At 46.5% G+C, this 8,721-nt stretch overlaps 1 long non-coding RNA gene across 1 annotated transcript; it reads right to left on the bottom strand.

The window, feature by feature from the left end:
- Positions 1-1,934: 1,934 nt before the first annotated feature.
- Positions 1,935-2,804, bottom strand: LOC136762773 (uncharacterized). The gene is made up of 3 exons (XR_010820892.1): positions 2,673-2,804; positions 2,172-2,279; positions 1,935-1,991 (listed from the first exon to the last, which is right to left on the bottom strand). It is a non-coding gene; the product is annotated as an uncharacterized LOC136762773 (long non-coding RNA).
- Positions 2,805-8,721: the final 5,917 nt, after the last annotated feature.

Below are 8,721 nucleotides of genomic sequence, written 5' to 3'. Positions count from 1 at the left end.
ACTTTATTGCCCAGTTTTCCAAGTTTTGCAAAGCCACTGTATGAATTTTTGCAACAGGAAGTGCCTGAATATTTGTACAGTGCTGGGATTGGGACTGAGAGCCACACTAAAGCAAAGAGAAGAGTTCAAACAAGCGACTGTGACAGCTTCACCATGAGCAGCACCTCCCGCACAAGAGTGAGACCAAAACATAGGCTGTGGACATGCTCTGTCCTGTACGTGAATGCTGCTGTTCCCAAGTTCTCCAGGACCATGCTGGAACAAGTCTATGAAAATACCCTCATCTGCCGTTTCTGAGGAACCTAATGATGCTCATTGTAATCTGTCACATTTAGTGTCACCTGTGAAGAGAGCACCACAGATAGAGGTTTCTTCTGGAGTCAGTCTGTACAGTGCATCATGCCCCTTAATTATACTGATCTCTAATTAACATCGTTCTTGACGCCTGTGGACATGAGATCAGAGTTTACAGATGGGCCTGTGTGGCGTGGCGAAGAAAAACATGATTGCCATCAAGTGTTCACTGCCATGAGGAAACCACTTTCAAGACCCGTGTCAGGAGTGTATTGGACGTTGCTGGGAGCATACAAGGATCCACAGAGCGGGAAGCGGAGGAGGAGAGCGTCTGTATGGGAGCGGTGTTTGGACATGGTGAAATGCAAGGGTCTGAGTTTCACGAATTCTAGAACACAGATTTAATTTTATTCATGAATTTGACATGTTCCAGAGACTGCAAGCAATAAACATCAGATATTTTACATATTATCTGGTTTCATTATATAGGATTGGGCGATGCAACAGACTTTTGTTTTCTGTGATTCAGAGGGATTTGTGTATTTTAATCATATTTGAGACTTTAAATATTTGGCATGCAATTGGGTCATGTTTTCCTTTAACCATGTTTACTCTACATATGTATAAAAAATAATACTTAGGATGTTAACTGTGTGATTCATAGTACATATTATTGTTCATGGCGTGACCTTTGAAGACCCACAGTGGCACAGGAGACTAGTTCCCTGTTTTACAGTCAAGAAGAATGAATCAGTGCAATCCAAACACAAGGAGGCGTCTTTGAGAGTGATTGTTTTGGTTTTTTATTTAGTCTGTAGTGTGAGGTGGAACACATGACTCATGACATGAGCAGATCCATCTGGCGGTGAAGGCGGGTTTTAAGTGTCAAATGTCCCACAGCCAGGTACATCACAACGGCTGCAGGATCCTCTCAGCCTTACTGCAATTATTGTGTGTGTGTGTGTGTGTGTGTGTGCGTGCGTGCCTGCGTGTGTGCGTGTGCGTATGTGTGTGCGTGTGTGTGTGTGTGTGCATGCATGTGCGTGCATGCGTGTGAGGGTAGAGGAGGGGGAGAGCTGATGTTCTTATGTTGCTCTCAATGTCTGTCTGTCTCTCTGTGTGTGACTTTTTCTCTCTCTGTTGGACTGTCTGTCTCTCTCTGTTGGATTGTCTGTCTCTCTCTGTGTGACTTTTTCTCTCTCTCTTGTACTGTCTGTCTCTCTCTGTTGGACTGTCTGTCTCTCTCTGTGTGACTTCTTCTCTCTCTGTTGGACTGTCTGTCTCTCTCTGTTGGACTGTCTGTCTCTCTCTGTTGGACTGTCTGTCTCTTTTCCCCAGCGCTGGCACTAGAACCAATCGGCCACAAATTCAAAGTCCTTGAACAGCTCTTGCTCCTCTTCAGTCAGGGCCCTGCGCTTATGGGGCAGAGTGAACACGGGGGCCGCGGAGCTGCACAGGGCCTCGCGCTCGCTGATTGTGGGGATGAAGGGAGGCGTCACTCTCTTGTCAAGCAGCGCTGGCCAGTCCACACTCTGAAACGAGAGAGAAGAAAAGAAGGATAAGGGGGTGCCGCCTTCATGGGACAGAGCCCTAAAACGGTTGTGTGTGCCACGTACCCTGAAGAAGGGGTGGGCCTTGACGTCTTCCACTCCGCGCTCCCCGGCGCCCAGCCGCCACTCTGGGTCTTTCTCCAACAGCTGCAGATGTTTCAAAACACGAAGGAGAGGCACGTTATTCTCATGCAATGGACTGCTCAAGCTGAAACGTGATGCTGGAGAGGAGTCCCGTCACATTTCAATAACAGTGACATGCGTTCATTATGGTTGGGAAGCGGGATACCGAGGCACAAACTGGAGGAATAAACTTGGCACACGAACCCCTGTGATGATGGAGGTGGCTTCTGTGGAGAGGTGGCTGGGGAACTGCACTGCGTCTCTGATGATGCTCTCGAACATGGCGTCCTCATCATTGCCAGTGAAGGGACGCTACGGGCACAAGGCGAAAGACAGGAGAGCACATTGAAGGGTGACTCCAGACCGAGCCTTTGAATTATTCACAATCTGAGCCCAGGACACAAATTGTGTGAACTGCACTAATAAATGGTCAATTCACACCTGAGACATGACTTATTAAAGCAGATCAATTATAGAATAGGAAGTGAAATTAATCTGCGCAGAAACCGCAATCCTCCCGAGATCCAAACCTGGTGGACAAAGTGGCAATGCAGGCGTGTGCTTTCGGTTCTGTGTGCACGAGAGAACTGTATGAGATTAAACACCGGCTTGTGTTTCAGCTTTTGGAGTTATTAGTTTACATTTTCCTTTAGATTGGCATTTGCAAAATCAACAGGTTTAATGAAGTTGTGTTAGAATACCCACCTTGCCGACGAGCATTTCATATAGCAGCACCCCCAGTGCCCACCAGTCCACAGCTCTGGTGTAGGTCTCCTCTGTAAGGGCTTCGGGGGCAAGGAAGTCGGGTGTCCCAATGAATGTGCCGGTGAGATCACTGGCACCCATGCCTGGCAAGAACAACGAAGAGGAGTCGGGAACAACACACTGGAGTAAAAATGGAAATTATACATAGTGCTAAATGAGGAAATCAACACTATTGTTTTTGTAATTTACCTTCTTTGCATATCCCAAAGTCAGCAATTTTAATGAAGCCGTCTCTGTCCAGCAACAGGTTGTCCAGCTTCAGGTCCCTGCAATAAAAATACAGTATAATCACATGGTAGCAGAATAGAGAGAGGACATGCCCGGAACACGAGCACTGTTTCACTGTCAGCCATTAAAGGAAACACACACGTCTCACACTGTGTGCATTCAGGTTCATGTCTGCACTGATATTAGGACGTGGCTTCTCTTATGAGTCACAATCAATCATTTACAACATCTATCAGAAATTAAATGAAATGGGAGAATAGTTGTGGTGGGGTTTGTCTTTTCTGTATGTTGTAAAAAGTGCTGATGTGTGAGACCTTACCTGTGAGCTATCTTGTGGCTGTGTAGATGCTCCAGACCCAACACCACACAGGCAGCAGTAAATCTGTTCAAGAAAAGAGACCAACAACAAGATATTTTATCTGAGCTATCATTTTCAATCAATTCTGATTATGTAGGTACACAGTTGAACATCATTACTGTTGGCAGAGCGAGCTTCTCTACCGAGACGCCATGCAGCTCAGTGTTTCACTCACACGGCCCGGGGCTCAGGAAACGCGCCCGCGTCTGGGTCCATCTTCAGGTCTCCCCCAACCACATACTCCATTTTGAGGCACACGTGCCCGCTGGTCTGGAAGGCGCCAAAGTAGTTCACCAGGAACGGGTGCTGCTCACCTTTCGCACATGAGGCTGGGAGAGACAAAAGACAGACGGCAGCTGAAAATACATTTATCAACAGCTTGGGTGACAAAGTCCACAGATGCAACAAAATGGCAGCTTTTCTGCAGAGTAAAAGTCAATGAAGATCTTGTTAATGTGGTCCCTAGGTCTAAAGCATTAAAACCATGATGAGGTTTATTTATCTTTGCTCTGCTGAGAAACCCAGAAGCTTCACTAGAGCCAAAAGAAAGCCATACCTGCCAAAATCTTCACTGCCTAGGTAGTCTGCCTTCTTCAATGCTTTAATGGCGTACTTCTCTCCAGTGTGTCTGGCCTCGGCAAGCAGCACCTGTCAGAGCAAGACAGATTCAAGACGGGCAAACTCCGCTGTCAAGCCCAGGAGCGACACTCACAACACAGGCATTTAGAAGTACGTCCTCACTATTTGCGCTTATAAGTCACAGACAATGTTTCTGTTAGAGGATAGAAAGTGGACGTCAGTTCTAAAGTGTCCACAGATATGTTTTTGAAAGACTGGTGTCGAGCAAATATCTATTCTTCACATCCTCGACTGAAATACCGATCGCTTGGAGACGCTCCACATTATAACCACCATGACTCGGGTCACTGGGATATACCTTTCCAAATGTCCCCTGACCCAGGACAGCAAGGCATTGGAAGTCACCGTGGCTCGCGTCAGCAAGGTCGGCTTCGACGTGGCTGGCGTCGGCATCAACGTGACTGGCGTCGGCATCAACGTGGCAGACGTCGGCTTCGATGTGGCAGGCATCGGCATCGACGTCCCAGAGGTCGGCTTCGACGTGGCTGGCGTCGGCATCGACGTGCCAGGACTCGGCTTCTATGTGGCAGTCGACGACATCGACGTGACTGGCGTCGGCATCGACGTGGCAGACGTCGGATTCGATGTGGCAGGCATCGGCATCGACGTCCCAGAGGTCGGCTTCGACGTGGCTGGCGTCAGCATCGACGTGCCAGGACTCGGCTTCTGTGTGGCAGGCGTCGGCATCGACGTGCCATAGGTCTGTTTCGACATGGCATGCGTCGGCATCAACGTGACTGGCGTCGGCATCGACGTGGCAGACGTCGGCTTCGATGTGGCAGGCATCGGCATCGACGTCCCAGAGGTCGGCTTCGACTTGGCAGGCGTCGGCATCGACGTGCCAGGGGTCGGCTTCGACGTGGCAAGCGTCGGCATCGACGTGGTTAACGTTGGCAGAGACGTGGCTGGCTTCGGCTGAGGCGTGGCTGGCGTCGGATTGGTTCTTCCGTGACAACCACCACCACCAGCCTATGACCGCCAGGACTCCAGGTAATACGTAGGGCAGGAATGACCTAAACCCCATCTTTGCTGGAATCTCTGTCTCCTCTGTCTCCCGGGGGAGATGGCACCCCACCGGGCCTCCGTCTCTCTCTCTGTCTCTCTGTCTGTCTGTCTCTCGCTTCTCCTTAACAGAACAGATACTCATAGAACAGATAACAATAATGAAAGGCTTTAGCTACGTAGAGGATAGTGGATTGTCTATCAATGTTTGCACAAAGTCAAAACACGTCCGTTCTCTCTCAGGTAAGCACAGCAGTGGAATGCTTGGCATAAGGAGGATGGTTTAGAACTCTGGAACCACTGTGATGTCACACTGGGCAGTTGATCATCATACGCAATGCTTGTATTGATTGGGGGGGGTGCTGGCGTTTTGTCTATGTGCCCAATAACCCTGTGGTCCTAGAGCCTGTATGTTAGTTCATCTGTTTATCGATGGATTTAAACATTCTTAAAAAATATATACGGGTACTAAAGTCACGTATAAAACACGTTGAAAACAGCACACATAGGTTTGACTACCTATATCTCCAAATCCTAGACTGGGGGCCGGATTAAAACAAACGTTTGACACACCCACTAGTAGCAAACTACAAACCTGTACATTATAGCGTTTATATTTATGATTACAAGAACGTGGCATCTAAAATTGAAGTCGCAACTGAGTACAGTTGTCTAGTTTTAGTTGTCTATTAGCGGGTGGGTTAAAGTTTTGATTCTAAAATCCTGAATACACTTTTTTTTAAATAACCTGATAAACTGAAAACACACTAAACACATAATAGGATTGTTTTCACACACATGCACAAATTGATTTACAAGCAGGTCTCACAAATGAAACACTTAGGACGTTGTATGGTTGTTGAAAGGCAAGCTCCATGATACCATTCCCTGCATTGACAACACAGAACCATGCCCTCTCTCGTTTGATTGGTTCATTTACTTTCAAAACTTAGCAAACCTTATCTACTGCAGAAAAATGCACAATACTTCATTTTTGATTGCATAACACCTATTGCTTTAATATTAAAATGGAATAAAATAGAAATAACTTATTGAATGTCAATTTCTGTGAAGAAATGGATTAACAATATAATTTACAATATAAAGTATGCAAAGCAAATAAAAAGAGCATAAATCAGTTAATTATCATAATGCTGGTGTCTTTATTGCTGTTAGTTGCTCATTAATATGCACACACTTCATTAAGGGTGATTTACAATTGTTTCAAGATATCACATTATTTTACATACAGTTGCCCATTTACTCAGTTTATTTTTTCAGATCAGGTTGAACTTGCAGTGTAGATAAATGGAGATTACAGTGTGTGTATATATATATATATATATACGTGTGTTTGTGTGTGTGTGTGTGTGTGTGTGTGTGTATATATAATAATGTGTGTGTGTGTGTGTGTATAGGCAGTCAAACCTATTTATGCCTTTTTTTCAGTGCATTTTTAATATTCCAGGCCTGTTATTCCATAGAAAGCAGCTGTCATTCCACTTTTATGATTTATACGAGGTTATATTAATGAAAGCGTATTCAGGATTTTAGGATTCCTGTGTGTGATTTGGAGATATAGACCGTCCTTCTGTTTTCCCTATTATAGTCATTGGGCATTCCGTTTTGTCATTCGTTTTAGTCTGTCCCTTTATTTTACAGAAATATCTCATTACAAACAGCAAATTGCTATTAAGTACGGGTTTGTAATGTGTGATAGTCTGATATTTCATCAACATTGCTGAATGATGTATTCATTGTGATCGTGTGAACCTTTATCATTTCAGAGATCAGTGCTAATTTGAAAATTGATATATTGCGTTTTGATATAAATCAGGAATGTCAAATGTCGCATTTTGTTGAAAAAAAAACAGTTTTTAGCATTGTGATTACAAGACATGACTTGAGAGAAGAAAGTCAAGTTCATCCAGGAAGGAGGCGAGTGGACCGGGAGGACGGTAGAGAACTAGAAGGAAGAGGTGAGAGGGGGAGGTGAGTTCCACTGCGTGGAATTCAAAGCTGTTAGTCGTGATAGAGGAGAGAGAGGGGGGACAGAGAAGTGGAGAGAAGGGGAGAGCAGGAGCCCTGTTCCTCCTCCCCGGCCGGTAAGAATGAGGGAGTGGGACAGGACAAACAGAGTGGATAGGGCAGCAGGGGTGGTTGAGTTTTCAGGGGAGATCCATGTCTCGGTGAGAGCGAGGAAATCCAGAGAGTGGTGGGAGGCGAAGGTGGAGATGAAGTCGGCCTTGTTGGAAGCTGAGTGGCAGTTCCACAGACCTCCAGAGAGGGGAGAGGAGGGCAGGGAGGAGGGAGGAGGAGGGGAGAGGCAGAGAGATGAGGTTAGAGGGATTAGGGAAGCAATGGCGTGCAGGTGCGCACGTCGAGAGGAAGGAGAGAGCAGGACAGGAATCGGAGAGATCATCATGGCTTCTTGCTGTTGCTGTGCGGCGTCTCCTCACAGTCTTCTCCTCGCTGGAGTCCCGCAGCTCGAGTCCCTGCCCTTTGTAAGTGTGGCCCTTCAGAAGGGGGGCACTGAGGCTGCTGGACATTCATCTAGACTGACTGATTATAAAGCCAAGATTGTTACATCTGCTGCTATTTACAACTTGAGTGCAATATGCTCCTGTTCATTTTAGTGCAATATTGCTGTTAAATAAAGGACACACGAAGTCTGAGTGTCTGATATATCGTCTAGGCTGGAGGCACGCATTTCATTTCTTGACGTGGCATGATGATGTCATTGTGTTGATACGGCCATGTGATGTATAGGCCAGTTGTTTGATCTACTTTATAACACAAGGCTTTTGGTCAATGTAATAATAGATGTACAGTATAGCTAATTGACCCTGTGTGTGTGTATAACATTATGACCACCTGCCTAATATTCTGTAGGTCCCCCTTTTGCCGCCAGAACAGCCCTGACCTGTCAAGGCTTGGACTCCACTAGACCTCTGAAGGTGTGCTGTGGTATCTGGCACCAAGATGTTAGCAGCAGATCCTTTAAGTCCTGTAAGTTGCGAGGTGGGCCCTCCATGGATCGGACTTGTTTGTCCAGCACATCCCACAGATGTTCGATCGGATTGAGATCTGGGGAATTTGGAGGCCAAGACAACACCTTGAACTTGTGATTCATCAGACCAGGCCACCTTCTTCCATTGCTTCGTGGTCCAGTTCTGATGCTCACGTGCCCATTGTAGGCGCTTTTGGCAGTGGACAGGGGTCAGCATGTGCACCCTGACTGGTCTGCGGCTACGCAGCCCCATACGCAAACAAACTGCGATGCACTGTGTGTTCTGACACCTTTCTATCAGAACCAGCATGAACTTTTTCAGCAATTTGAGCTACAGTAGCTCGTCTGTTGGATCGGATCACACGGGCCAGCCTTCGCTCCCCACGTGCATCAATGAGCCTTGGCTGCCCATGTCGCCGGTTCACTGCTTTTCCTTCCTTGGACCACTTTTGATAGGTACTGACCACTGCAGACCGGGAACACCCCACAAGAGCTGCAGTTTTGGAGATGCTCTGACCCAGTCGTCTAGCCATCACAATTTGGCCCTTGTCAAAGTCACTCAGATCCTTATGCTTGCCCATTTGTCCTGCTTCTAACACATCAACTTTGAGGACAAAATGTTCAATTGCTGCCTAATATATCCCACCCACTGACAGGTGCCATGACAACGAGATTATCAGTGTTATTCACTTCACCTGTCAGTGGTCATAATGTTATGGCTGATCGGTGAAAATGTTTGCATATTTTAAAGT

Source organism: Amia ocellicauda, chromosome 11 (assembly GCF_036373705.1).
Source record: "Amia ocellicauda isolate fAmiCal2 chromosome 11, fAmiCal2.hap1, whole genome shotgun sequence".
Classification (NCBI taxonomy): Eukaryota; Metazoa; Chordata; class Actinopteri; order Amiiformes; family Amiidae; genus Amia; species Amia ocellicauda.
The sequence above is the reverse complement of the archived record's forward strand: the minus strand, read 5'-3'. Positions and strand labels throughout refer to the sequence as shown.